This window comes from Triturus cristatus, chromosome 1_2, assembly GCF_964204655.1.
Source record: "Triturus cristatus chromosome 1_2, aTriCri1.1, whole genome shotgun sequence".
NCBI lineage: Eukaryota > Metazoa > Chordata > Amphibia > Caudata > Salamandridae > Triturus > Triturus cristatus.
Genome location: NC_140580.1, coordinates 773270406 through 773284185, shown reverse-complemented (window position 1 = coordinate 773284185; position 13780 = coordinate 773270406). Strand labels below are relative to the sequence as shown.

Genomic DNA, 13780 nt, shown 5'->3' with positions numbered 1-13780 from the left:
CAGCCGCTAAAGCGGCGATAATGGCCTTGATAATATGCCCTTGAGAATTCCAATAGAAGCCCATGTTCTGGTGTCAACATGGGCTTCTGTTGGAATTCTCACCGGCATATTATCAAGTCCATTATCACCGCTTTAGCGGCAGTTTTCTGCGGCTAATGCGGCGATAATTTTAACGCTCTGCTTGATAATATGCCCCTAAAGCTGGTTGAAGGGAGGCTTCGATGAGTGGAAAAGAGCATTCTGTTCATCTTCATGCCCAGAGCTGCCTGCCCGCCTTAATACACGCCGCCGTACGGCAGAGGTGTTTCCTTATGTTGCCTGCCAACTAAACCAATCCCGATGCTGCTTTCCTGTTGTTTGCATTAGTGAACACCATGGCAGCAGCTATAGTGCTACTCATCCAAATGCAGGGTGCCAGAGCACTTTACCCCATTTGTACAAATTATACATTGACAATAAATCACATATGTGTGCAAATCAATTCAGTGTTGTATAAGACTGTGAGAGTTACAAGGTGGAGTAGTCACATGTCCTTCATAGCTCACTGTATTACAATTTATGACCTACAAGCAACAAAAGGATCCCTGTGTTAAAAGCAGTAACCCACTTACCCATTTACATAAAATAAAAATCTGTCATATGCGTGTAACATAATGTGCTTTGCTGTAGACATATCAATCCTCTATGTTACTTTGATACAAAACTGTGACTAGTCAAAACACTGATCTCTGCGGCAAATATGTTAAACTACAGAGTTATCTTACCATTATTATTATTCCCTGTAATTTAGTTGACACACAAAGATCTCTGCAGCAGGTGCTTTAACCACAGAAGATATTTTAAAATGCAGACTTGGCAACTAATTAAGCAGAACAGGTTTATTGCCATTTTTCTCCTTGTTGCCAATTTCTTTGTGTCAGGGCTTTAAGAAATAAATGTATAAATTGAGGCCCAAATATTGTGTCAGGAGGGGGCTGGGGGTGGGACTTTTGTTTGGCACAACCCCAACCGAAAATCTAATTTGTTAGTTATTGTAATGCACTAAAGTGTACTCATGATTGACCTGCTAAACATATGCGTGAGGTCTTAAGATTTGATGTCACTTCTTGTGATTTCACTTCCTGTGAGGTCATGAGTCGTGATGCCACTTTCCGTGATTTCACGTGCAATGTCACATGCTGTGATGTCACACAAGGTAATGTCACTTGCATATTGCCTAACTTGGTTAGTTCCCCTACATGTGTTTTTTAGGACTTATGCCCTGTGTGACACCAATTTCCACATTACTGCTCTTGACTCCCGTTCCTCTCATGCTGAACCTTGTTCCCAGTCCGTGACTCTAAATTCCCTCCTGTCTTACTCTGTGACTCCCTCAACAACCAGAGTCACTCTGAGCTCTGCTTCTCACTGCGCCTCCAGCTCCAATCTGCGTCCCCATTCCCGGTGACCATCATTCACAATTAACGACTCTAGTCCCGTTTCTATCTCACTCGGTTAAGTCCTGGTGTATGCTCCATTCCGAAGGCTGGACTGGCCTTTTATTCCATCATGTGTGACTGAAACAATGGTTAATGCAGGGAAATATTTACCTGTATTGACAATACAATGCACAATCGCAATGGTTACGGGTTATATAGATGTCAGAAGGAAAGGAGACCAAGTACACTTCCGTTTTGTCTTCACAATCAATACTTTATATTTGATTCAAGCCTATAATTTATGTACAAAAACATATTATAAAGCAGTGCTTAGTGTCCCCAGTGTGAATGGAACCAAAAAACAAGCAAAGACTAGTGAATTTGTGACATATAAAGCTTGGTCTCCATCATTTTCAAAAAACGACCCTATATGAATTTACAATGATTACAGCCCTTGTATACAATAGTCAGAGCTGATACAGTGGTTCACTTTACACATTTGTCGGCGGCGTTTCGACCCTTCATAGGATATAGGGTCTCTTCAGGACCTATGGATATAGGGACATCTAATATTATGGAGTTGCGCAGCCACTTGGAAAGAGAGTGAAAACACGGGTCGAGTGAGGAGAAAAAAGTAAAGATATACTCACACTGGACCCAGCCGGGTACCCAGTGTGGAAGATGAGGTGGGAGGCTGGCAACCACGGATAGGTAGCACGGCAGATGCCACTATACGAGGGGCAAGACTTCCTGTGGGCTTGACCTATGATAAGTACAAGGTTCTATCAATGTGTAGCCTCGTATGCTGGCAAGGCGGTTGCTCCTAATAATATGGTAATGACGAGGGAGCGGGTACTCGATCGTCCCGGCTACTCACGGCGTACTCGTCTGAATTAATCAGTGGTACTTGAAGCGCGTGCCTCAGCTACACAGGGTCAACACAAGTCGTCTGCGTTGGTACAATGACCTTTTATTCCATCAGGCATTTCCCCCGGGGGCTGAAGTATTGGGGGGCATTTTTTGAAAGCCCAGGACCGGTGCTGCTGCCTCTGTCTAATTCCCCAGCTACCTGCAGTGAGCACAGGGGGGCTTCAAGAGAGAAAGTTAGGGAGGGTGGAGGTAGGGAACGAGAACAGCGAGGAAGGAGAAATAGAGGAGAGAGAATGGATGGATGTAAAGTGAGAAGTAGAACGAGGAGAGGAAGGCTACATGTTTCTTTTGAGCATTTCTGCCAGGACTGCAGTTGGGTCCTTAGCACTCCCTTTAACCTTCCTATCTCAGACTGTGAGACTCTTGCACTCTGCAGTGCTCCAAGCATTTATTTCTTCCTGTGAACACTATTTGTATTCTTAAACCCTACCACCCCACACTCAAACCCTGTGACTTCCCTTCAGACTCAGATTTCCCTCAAAATATGTCCTTTAAATTCCAACCCTCTCAAAGAGAACTGCAGTCTTATTGTGACCCCAACAAATTGACAATTAATAAATTGGAAATGAAAATATGTGTTGGAGTAAGATGACGCTTCCTCATTCCTAGTGGCTGCCTTGTGTTAGACTGCAGGTTGTAAAGGATCATGGAAATTTAGGATTTACTTTTGCTTCCAATCTGTTTTGGGCAGCAACTGGTCCAAAATGAAATGTAAAGGACTCGCTAAAGCAGCAGCCTTGATTCAATTTAATAAATTATTTGGAAGTGTGTCTTTAATCCACTTTGGCTATGGCTCAGAAATGTGTTCCCATTTGTTAATTTGGATGTGAATCTTTGGTAGCGGCTCTTCTGCTAAGGCGGAGGATCATCGCCCCACTGCCAGGAGCAGCAAAGAAAGGAAACAATAAAATGAAATTAACTGAATGTTATTATCATTTTAGTTTTTCCTCCTGCTGTGGCAGTGCTTGAGGGGGCGGGAGGAGCACCAGGGGAGGAGTGGTAGAATTCTCCTGTGTGCAATGACTGTTTGATCAGCCCTCTTGGGCCACCTAAAACAGTCATGCACACTTCCCTGTTCTCGATGCAGGCTGCATTACAGCCTGCATGGAGAGCATGCCCACCCCTCCAGCCCCTGGCTCAGCACCGTGTCACGGCGCTCAAACAAATCACAATGCTGCATTGCAATGTTGTGATTGGCTTAGGGGTGGCTACCTGCTTCCTGTTCCGACCGGGAGTCGGACACAGGGGAGCAGGAGAGAAGACACGGGACCGGGCGATGGCAGCATGGTAAGTTTTTATTTTTTTTGCTCACTTTGCCACTGGATTCAAGCTAGCCTGGCTGATGAGGGGTGTTACCCCAAACCCAGTCCCAGAATGCTTGTTTCTGTTTCAGGGAAGACCGGGCTTGGCAGTTTGGGCTGGACTGTTCCCATTAGACACAGCGTCAAGACTGATTTGCAAATAGCTGGGTCTGAACTGAGGTGGCGAAGTGAGCTAAAGAATGATGATGGATTTAACCCAGATGTGTGACTGGGGGTGAGTGTCTGAAAAGTTTCAGCACTTCGTCCATCATCTCCTTGTGTTTGCTTAAAAAAAGAGTACCATTAATGTTGCCCTCTTTTAAATTCTGGCCCAGAAAAGCAAGAGCATCCCAAAAACTGACCTTTAACTCCTGTTCCCCAAAACTCTGATCTTCACAAAGCAGGGTGTCTCATACAAATGCAGCGTGAATAAGAAACTTTCCACATTCTAAACCAAAACATAAATTTCAAATGCCAACCTCCATAAAACCTGGAAATATCACAGAATTGGAATCTTTGGACAGTAACATGCCACCTATAGCTCACCCACATATATTATTTAAAACTAGCAATCCCAGCCTAGAAATGCATACAAAGGCACAACCGGGTATTAATTGTACCCAAAACAATAAAACTTTATTTGGCTTTAAGGATAAAACCATAAAAGTCATACAGCCTTCAATATATCATAATTAGACAACAAATTGACAGGTATAATAAAATCAAAGTACTCTATCCACAAAATAAATAGCATGGGTTACAATACAGATATTATTTACAACTTGTGCTTTGTCTGATAGCGACCCGTAAAAAGTTAAGAGTGTACAAAACGGTATCACTAAAGAGAAGTTGTAAAAAGATAAAAGCTGGTCTCACCCTCCTAAAGCCCATTTTTTTAAAGATGGTAACCTTCTGGGAGCAGCATAAATAGTACAGAACATTAAAAAGTGCATCATGTCCTGAGGAGACTCTCTGTCGCAGCCACAGGGCATGAGGCACTGACCTCAGTGAGAACCATCGGGGTATGCCAGTAAATAGTGGAAGAGGTCGAGCCGGAACCTCGTCATAAGAAAATGATTGTAGATGCTTTACAGCACTAGAAGATAAGGCTCCATGGTAGGCACAGTTTTCAGTAAGACGTAATTTCGCACACTGGGCTTGCACAGTTCTTTTCCTCCTCTTTCACAATATCGCATTCTTAAAAAACACTCCTTGGCCCAAATAAGGTCCCTTTTACCAATACCCTCAGGATTCGTAAAGAGGTCTGCTCTTCCTAACTTGGCATGGCCAACTTTTATGTACTGGAGCCATCGAATACGTGGGACGTGATCAAGAGAAAGAAAATCCCGTAAGACGTCTTTACTAAGTACGCTCTCTTGCTTGGCCCATATCTTGAGCCACAAGGCCAAAGGTCGACAGGCCAGATCGTCAGAGAGAAAAGGCATCCCCAGTTCCTCATGAACAACATAGGATGAGGTGCATTGCGGGGCAGAAAAAACTCTTCGCAGAAATGAGTTTTCGGTGCTCTGCAGAGCACCGAGCGCGATATGGCCCCATATCTCTCTACCATAGCTAGCCTTTGAGATACATTTTGCTTGGTAAATCGTCAGGAGGGCCCCTATTGGCTTCCCTCCCACTCTGCTTGCAAAGTTAAAAACAGCTGTGGAAGCTTTTGCTTGATCCCCTTTCTTACGATTACGCAAGGGACACCAGCTCAAGGAGTCGTCAAACACTACTCCCAAGTAGGAAAAAACATTTGTCTTATGTATTAAAGAGCTACCTAATTTAAAATAGGCTACTTAACTTTAGCCTTTCTGGGGCCCACCTGCATGATGTATGGTCTAGATGGTCTAGAATGGTTCACCGACAAGTCCAGCTCCTCCATGAAAGAGGCAAAAGAGTTAAGGAGTTGTTGTAAGCCCCTTGCAGTCCTCGCCAGGAGGACTGCGCCATCCGCTTCTAAAGGACTGGCAGGCTACGCTTGCCTACCTGCGGACTGTCGGCTTTAGTTGCTAGAAAGGCCTTCTCTAGGGAGGTGATGTATAAATTGAAAAGGAAGGATGCACCCCTGGCGCACCCCCCTCTTGATGTTAAACTGACGGGACACTTTCAGGTCCTCTGAATAGCGAACTACCCCCCTAGAATCTCGGTGAAGATCACTCAAAAACCAAATGATGTTTTTATCGATGCCAATGGATGACATCGACTGCCATAACTTGGACCTGTTCACACAGTCAAAGGCTGAGGAAAGGTCCATGAAGGCTAAATATATGGGACATGAACGAACCACAGTGTACTTATTCAGTACAAGATATAAGTTCAAATACTGCCCCACAGTTGATCGATCAGGTCGGAAACCATATTGAATTGCAGATAAAAATTTGCTTTTGTCCACCCAAGATACCAGTCTGTCAAGAAACATACGACGCACCACCTTCACCAGGGAATCTAGGAGTGAAATGGGACAAAAAAATGAGGTACTGTCCCGATCACCCTCTTTAAATACCGGGACTATAGTCGATAAGGCCCAAGAATCAGGGCAGCATTAATAACAGCTGTAAGGACGGGCGCCCAAAGTTCTACGTGGGCAATGTAGGGGTCAGGCGGGATTCCATCTGACCCTCGGGCTTTTCTTTGAGTCAGACCTAGTATACCAGCTCTCACCTCTTGGATGGAAAATACGAGATCCACCTTACCTTCCACCCTTTCCTGCCCTTCCAATAGCGTGGGATCCGGTAGAAAAATACCCTCAAAGTGATGGGCCCAATCATCCTCCGTGATATGGGCAACCAATAATTGAGCATTCTCTTCTGAGAGAAATGGGCTGTTAATGATGGCCCAAAACTTGGAGCTGTTATGCAGTGTACTTACCTCCACTAAGTCAGACCAGGCCTCCTCCTTCAGGGAGGACTTACGAGTTGCTAATGCAGCCTTATATGCTCTGCGAAGCCCATAAAACACCAACGAAACACCGAGAAGAAGAGGGGTACAAAATTTAAAGATAAACTGGTGGTACACCGAGGCTGGGCTAACTCTAGGAAAAGAACACAAGCACCTAAGCAGGCCCAGATGTACCCACATACACCTCCAAGTAATTGGTACTGTATACTGGAATAATGCAATTCTGCAGCTGTAACTTTTTCCACATAATTATTGATTTTTTCTATTTGCCACTTATTCCATCGTCTACCACATCAGTTGCAATTGTTAGCAAAAAAATGGTTGTAACTGAAACGGATTAAAATGTACTAAACACGCGACAACACGTTGCCTCTCAGTGGAGCCCTTTACCAAAGGTTGACTGGTCACCTTTCAGTGAGTTGAATGTTGGCTTGAGGGCTGAACTGTGTGTACTGAACTGAAACCTTTGCCCACACAATTTTAACGTCTGTAAATAGAAATGTTAAATGAGTAATGCTGTCACAAAATGTTCCTCCTTAAACTGCATAATTTGCCCTTTCTTGACACCTAATTTAGTCAATTGTGAGGCATAATTTGGTCCTCTCTCGTCGCATAATTCCATTGGCCCAGTGTCTTTCCGTCTGTTCATCCGTCGTCCCACCCACCCAATCACTTAGACATGATATGGCTATCAGGACAGGTCGTTTCTGCACCCACTTGGGCCTACCACAGCAAGGGGTGAATCCCAGAAGGGGCGCGTGCGATTCAGGAACCGCCCATTTCTGATATCCCTGTTGCTCCGCCTTCCCACCTGTTGCTTTGGCTTTCCCCGCCTCAGGTCACATGTGCTTGCCTCGCTGCCAAACGCTCTTGTTTCTATCCGCTCACGCATTTGATCTACCCCTTCTGGGACTGTGTGTGTCATGCGTTTCTCTGTCCTCTATTTCCTCTTTCAACTTTCACTCTAGCCCTTTATTTTCTCTCTTGTCGTTTGCCACTTTTCGCCTCTTCCTTTCACATTCCCTCTCTGTCTTTGTAACTTGTCTTATCTTGCCTCATCTTCCTGTTTGACCGCTTACCATTAATCATTCTCTACCCTCTGCCCTCTATATTTTCTCCTTCCTGACATCTCTCCCTTCTCACCCTCTTCTTTTGCACGTTTTTCCTTTTCTCTTTCTCTCTTCAAACTGCTTCCAATCCTCTTCGCCCGTCTTTTCCTTTCTCCCTGCCTGTATTTTATTTCCACTGTTTCTTCCTCCAATCTCTCCCTCTCTCCATAACACTATCCCAGCTCGCCGCCACCTTCTCATCTCTCTCACTGTCTTTTCGCCCCATTCTGTCTTCCAGCACGCCCCTTTTCTTCTCTTTCTCGCTGTCTTTCGCCCTTTCCCCGCGCCGTCTCGTCATTCTATTTTTATTCTCTTGCTTGCCGTTTTCCTTGTATTCCCTCACACATATCCCTCCATCTCCTCGCGGTCTCCCATCTTCTTATTCCACCCTCTATCACACCCATCACACACTGCCCCCACGCTCCTGCTCTATACATTCTCCCCTCTCCACCTAGCTCCCCTCAGCCCCTCTCCCCGCTCCCCCTTGCGCACACCCCTCCCTCCTCGTCTCTGCACATCTCCCCGTCTCATGCTTAACTTCCTGTGTCACTCCTGCCCTGTCGCGCGGACAGCGATGAGCTGCTGATGTCCCTGGCCCTGTCTCGCTCTCTCCAGCAACCGCAGCCCTGGTAAGCACCGGCGAAATTTACTAGCAGTATATTATCCTGCATAGCGCGGCGTCCGCCTGAACTCTGGCGTCGGCGAGGGGTTCGCTGGGTGTTAGATAGGGTTGTGTATGTTGTTGGGTGTGCGCGGGGGAGAGAATTGGTGTTAAGGAAGTGTGGCGGCGACGAGGGTTGACAAAAGGCTGTGCGTGAGGGGATTTGGAAAGAGTAGCGAGTTATATTTGTTGGTGATTAGGTGCTGCTGGAAAAGGGATGGATGTCAATGAGCATGTTTGTGTTGCTGCTAGTGATGGAGTGGAGGTCCTGGGTGCGCGCAGGGCGAAGGAAAAACAGCTGTGGAAAAACGCGTGCTCTTTTTGTGAAAGCACAGTTGTGCGTGGGTCATTGTAATGGAGGCTCAGTTTATGGAGGGGAAGTGTGTAGGTGGCGGAGGCATGTTTAATGTGGTTAGTCTGTGTGTTTGCATATTCTTTTTGTTATTTGCAATGATAAACCGGCCGCTCAAATCCATAAACATCGCTTTGGATGTTTTTCTGACTCATTTCTATGGGTGTGCCGTGGCAATCTGCCTGGCACTGTCTTTCTGGATGGCAGTCGGGTGCCAGTGGCAGGGTGGCAGCATTACTCTCAGTTGTATATCAAGTGTCAGCTGTCTTATGGTGTTTACTGTGTTTGGCTATAGGCTGCTCTGTGGCCGTCTCACTGTCCTCCTCCCTACAAGGTACTCTGTGGCAGTCTCACTGTCCTCCGCGGGTTCGGCTGTCAGGAGTCTGCTCTGTGGCAGTCTCACTGTCCTCTTCGTGTTCGGCTGTCAGGGTCTGCTCTGTTGCAGTCTCACTGTCCTCTGCGTGCTCGGCTGTCAGGAGGCTGCTCTGTGGCAGTCTCGCTGTCCTCCGCGGGTTCGGCTGTCAGGTGGCTGCTCTGTGGCACTCGCACTGTCCTTCACGGGTTCGGCTGCCAGGAGTCTGCTCTGCTGTGGTAGTCTCACTGTCCTCCGCGGGCTCGGCTGTCAGGAGTCTGCTCTGTGGTAGTCTCACTGTCCTCCGCGGGCTCGGCTGTCAGGTGGCTGCTCTGTGGCACTCGCACTGTCCTCCGCGGGTTCGGCTGTCAGGTGGCTGCTCTGTGGCACTCGCACTGTCCTCCGCGGGTTCGGCTGTCAGGTGGCTGCTCTGTGGCACTCTCACTGTCCTCCGCGGGCTCGGCTGTCAGGAGTCTGCTCTGTGGCACTCTCACTGTCCTCCGCGGGCTCGGCTGTCAGGAGTCTGCTCTGTGGTAGTCTCACTGTCCTCCGCGGGCTCGGCTGTCAGGAGTCTGCTCTGTGGCAGTCCCACTGTCCGCTGCGTTCTCGGCTGTCAGCAGACATATGTGGTCATTTGTGCACGGGTGAATTTTGCCCGTAGACCAGTCTCTCTGTTGACAGCTATGTACAGGTGGCCCGGTGACAGTACGTCACTCTCAGAGACAGCTGTGTGCAGGCTGCTGTGTGACAGCATGCGGTCCCCAAGGCTAACTGTGCCCAGCCTCCTCTGCTGCAGTCCCATTGCCCTTCCGTTGTGTGTCAGACTTTATGCCACAAAGCGGCAGTCGCATTTAACTTTCTGTGGGCTGCGGACTGGGGTAAGTTTTGTTGCGGTCTCGCTGTCCTCCGTGGAGGGAGGTGTCAGAAGGTTTGGAAGTTGCAGCCTCGCTGCCCTCCGTGTGGGTGCTGTCAGTGGGCTGGGCTGTTGTAGTCAGACCCACTATCCTCGCTGTGGACAGCTCCTGAAGGGTGCGCTCGGCAGTCTCTTAGAATCTTTGGGTAGCATGTCTGCAGCATGCTATTTGGCAGTCTCGCTGCACTTCCGGTGGGGACCTGTGTCTATGTTGTTCTGTTGGAGCCTCACCCGCTCCATTGCAGGGGGATGCTGCGAGTCTTATTGTCCTGACAACGGAGGTCTCCTGTCTGTCCTGCTGCAGTCGCTCTGTCTAGTCTTTGAACAGTGTCTACGAGGTGCTCTATTGGAATCGCACTATCACCCCTTCTTAGCTGTCTACAAACGGCCCCAGTCTTTTAAATGTCTCTTTTTGGAAGGTGCTTTTAAAGCCGCTCTTCAGCCTTCCTCACTTTAGTCCTCTGCTTTGATTTCTCCCCTCAGACCCTCCTATAAACGCTCCTCTCTGCTCCTTTCCAGGCGCATCTCTTCTCCCCCCCAAACTCTGACGGTAACTCCTCACGCTCCTCTCTGAACCTCGCTTAGAGCACTACTGCTCCCTTCTCTCCTCCCCATCACCCGTCCCCCATATTCCCCCGGACTCCTGGCTCTCCCATCTTCACCGTTCTTTCTATAATCCTTATTTGCCTTTCGCCCCCCCCCTCGCCCCCTCACACCCCCTACTGTCCGGTCAGCCCGCTGCTTTTCGTTCTCTTCCTCTCCCTTCTTCGCGGCCCTCCCCAGAACTCTCGTGCGCCTCTGCTCACTCACACCTCCTTCCTGTTCCCACGCACCTCTTTCCCTCAACTGTTTCTTTCCCTCCCTCTGGATTCCTCAGCTCAGTCTCCCCATTGCACACCCAGACACCCTCCCGTTCACCTCATTTGCTTGCTATACCCCGCCCCCCCCCCCTTGCTTCTCATACCCTGGAATATTAATGCACTATAAACTGTGTTTTTAGCAATATATTTGTTAAAGTATTCTGGCTCTGAGATGTTGACGCACTAGGAATAAAAGCGGGCAGTAAATAATATGCAAGTGTGATGTGGCATTTAGTGTGGGGGGGGGGGTGGGGCCAAGGAGTGAACGCAAGAAGGCGACGCTCGGGGTTTTATTGCGCATGGGTTTTGTCTCTTCGAGTGGGCAGTCGCCTTTTTTCCAGCTTTCTTTGCAGGCCGTGTCCTTTGACACATGTGCTGTTACAAGCAGGGGTGAAGGGGGCATGGGGATGGCAGTGAAAAGAAAGTGCTTAGCGTCGGGAGTGGAAAGAGGGGAACACACTATTGTTCCCCTGAGGAGAGGAGAGAGGAGGCGGGCACGACTGACAACCACATTGTGCTGCTTACTGTTAAATGTTGTGCATGGAGGATTTTTTTTCGGTCGCCAGGGTGAGAGCACCGCCCTCTATTCTTTCCTGCTCGAAACCAGCCCCGAGAGCGATTTTGGTTAATCACAACTACCCCTGTGCCTTGGGTGTTGTTTAAGGTATACCGTATATACGTCTTTTGGGTGCTCCATCATAGTGGTCTCTTCTGTCACTTAGCGCCGACTGGCTGTGTTCGCATCTTGCTGTCACTGTGTCACGTTGGTTTAATCATTTGGATGCTCATAGGTTAGGCCTGAGAGTCTATTGACAGGAGTCGCTCTTGCCAGGAAAAAACACACTCTATGGTCTTCTGCTCTACGGAGCAATGATAAATCATAAAGCAATGATTTAGCTGCAGCTCATGTATCTTCCTCAAACCCGATGCGCAGTTTGTTCCGTACATTCAATATAAAGTTATAGTACAAGTTTGTCTTTGGATGTTTAAAATGGACAGGACCGTACAATTTACGATTTTTAGGCCCATTCCCACCAGAGTTGGCCATAACTGGCGTAATTCGCCGAAGCGTAATTAGGTGAAATGAAATTACAGCAAAATTATGCAAGATCATGCGGAATAATTCGAGCAGCGTAACCCTGCATTTACAATTTTCTTGGCCCAAAATGTACCCTGTTGTCCAAACAGGACTTGAAGAGGGATTTTTTTTACGCCAATGTTTCTAAATGCAACAAAAAAGGAACAGCAGCAGTCAGCAGCTGCTCGCCATCTGTTGCTGCGCTCCTGGGTAGGCCTGTTTTTGCCCCAAATTACGCAAATTTACACAAACTGGTGTAATTCATAATTTGCTGTAATTTTTGCGTCAAAAAAGTAACACGAATTTACTGAAATTACTCCGATTACTTTGACGTAAATACAATTTCGCCCAGGCCTAATTCCAACTCTCCATTTTTGTGCTCAAGATGCCTTTAGTTTTGGTACCTATGTATTCCTCACGGCATTGGTTATAAAAGTGATTCATTTGAGAGGAGTTTCTCTTTGCGCCATTATAATAGGGGCGCAGCTATCAATAGTGCTTCTGGTAAAGTGACACTGGGGCCCAGAGTTGGGAGAGACGCACTTCACCCAGATTAGTGTCTGTTTTTTACTATAAAACAAGGGGTTTCGGTGTGGGGGGGGGAGGGGGGGGTAATTTCCTTCCTTGTATTAGGACCTACTGCCACATTGTTATGCCCCTACATAATGAATCGTTGTTTTGCTCTATTTGCGTTCCCATGGGGAGTAGGAACAGTCTTCCTCAAGCAGCACAGTTTGGGTGATCTAAAGGCAATATGAAATCCTCACCAGAATTTTCTCTACTTTAGACTAATTTGTAATTTTTGTCCAGAGTTTCCCAAACTTCGACTCAGCACGTGCTACAGAATGAATCCACTGTTGACAGGAGGTAGGCTTGCCAGTGGCACCGAATCCTGTGGGACATTTGTCATGTCTTTTCCAGCTGTCTCTAGTTTTGCTGTTGAGCGGTCAGGTGAATGTTCTGTGACTTAGAGGTGGTAAAGGTAATGGCAAATAATGTAAAAGTTGCAGTCCAATTTAAGGGATTGAAATCTCAAAGACAAATATGGGCATCTCTGCCCTGAGGTTTACATAATTTTCGGTTGCCCTTGTTTAGCTTCATGTTGATATGTTTGAAATATCTAGCAGTAAGCGTTGGGTTTCATCACAGTTGTGAATTCATGAGCATGTGGGCCGGACCCACTCATTGCCATTGTGGAGATAAACAACTCTTGCCCTGCTTATTTTAGCATGTCCATTTAGTCTTGCTAATTTATGGCTTGCTAGAGATCATCCTCCAGTTCTGAAGGAAATGCGAAATCTCACCTTAATATGAGGCAGAATCTTCTCCACCAAAGAGATTAGAATGAAGGAGTAAATTCACGTGGTGGGTTCATGTTCGGATGCAGCATTTCCTCCACCTATCAGAAGATTCTCCATCGACACTCTACCAATGAATGGGTTAATATGGGTACATTGAGATTGCTTGAGTTTTTGCCACAGATCCTTTCTATCTGTGAGTGGCTCAGCATTTCCTTTATCCGTGAGGCACATTTTTGTTTACAGATGCCTAACTTAAAACTCTATCATATGGGGATAAGAAACATTTGTCATCCAATCTGTTTTGGATGATGCTGAGGATTATTCATATTTTCTCAGGATTCTTTTTTAAAGATATTGCCCTGTACATCTCTCTGGCTTTTTGTCTGTTAAATTTTGCATCTTCAGTTTTCCGGTTCTTGTCAAAAGAAAGGGAAACACTATTTTCCCGGCCTCTGGGACCATTCACTATTATTGGCTGAGGTGTAAGAGTTTCTTATTAACAGATCAGCACCATTCTAGTAATATGTATGTATGTATGTATGTATGTATGTATGTATGTATGTATGTATGTATGTACCCAAACCTATCTATGAAGCAACAGAAA

The 13780-nt window shown here is 46.9% G+C and overlaps 1 protein-coding gene across 1 annotated transcript in view; it reads left to right on the top strand.

Moving 5' to 3' along the window:
- Window positions 1-7432: 7432 nt before the first annotated feature.
- ZNF488 (zinc finger protein 488) overlaps window positions 7433-13780 on the top strand; it is a 46917-nt gene continuing 40569 nt past the window's right edge. The window contains exon 1 of the mRNA XM_085608778.1: window positions 7433-8288. The gene's annotated coding sequence lies outside the window, so the exon portion shown is untranslated. The remainder of the gene's footprint in view (window positions 8289-13780) is intronic.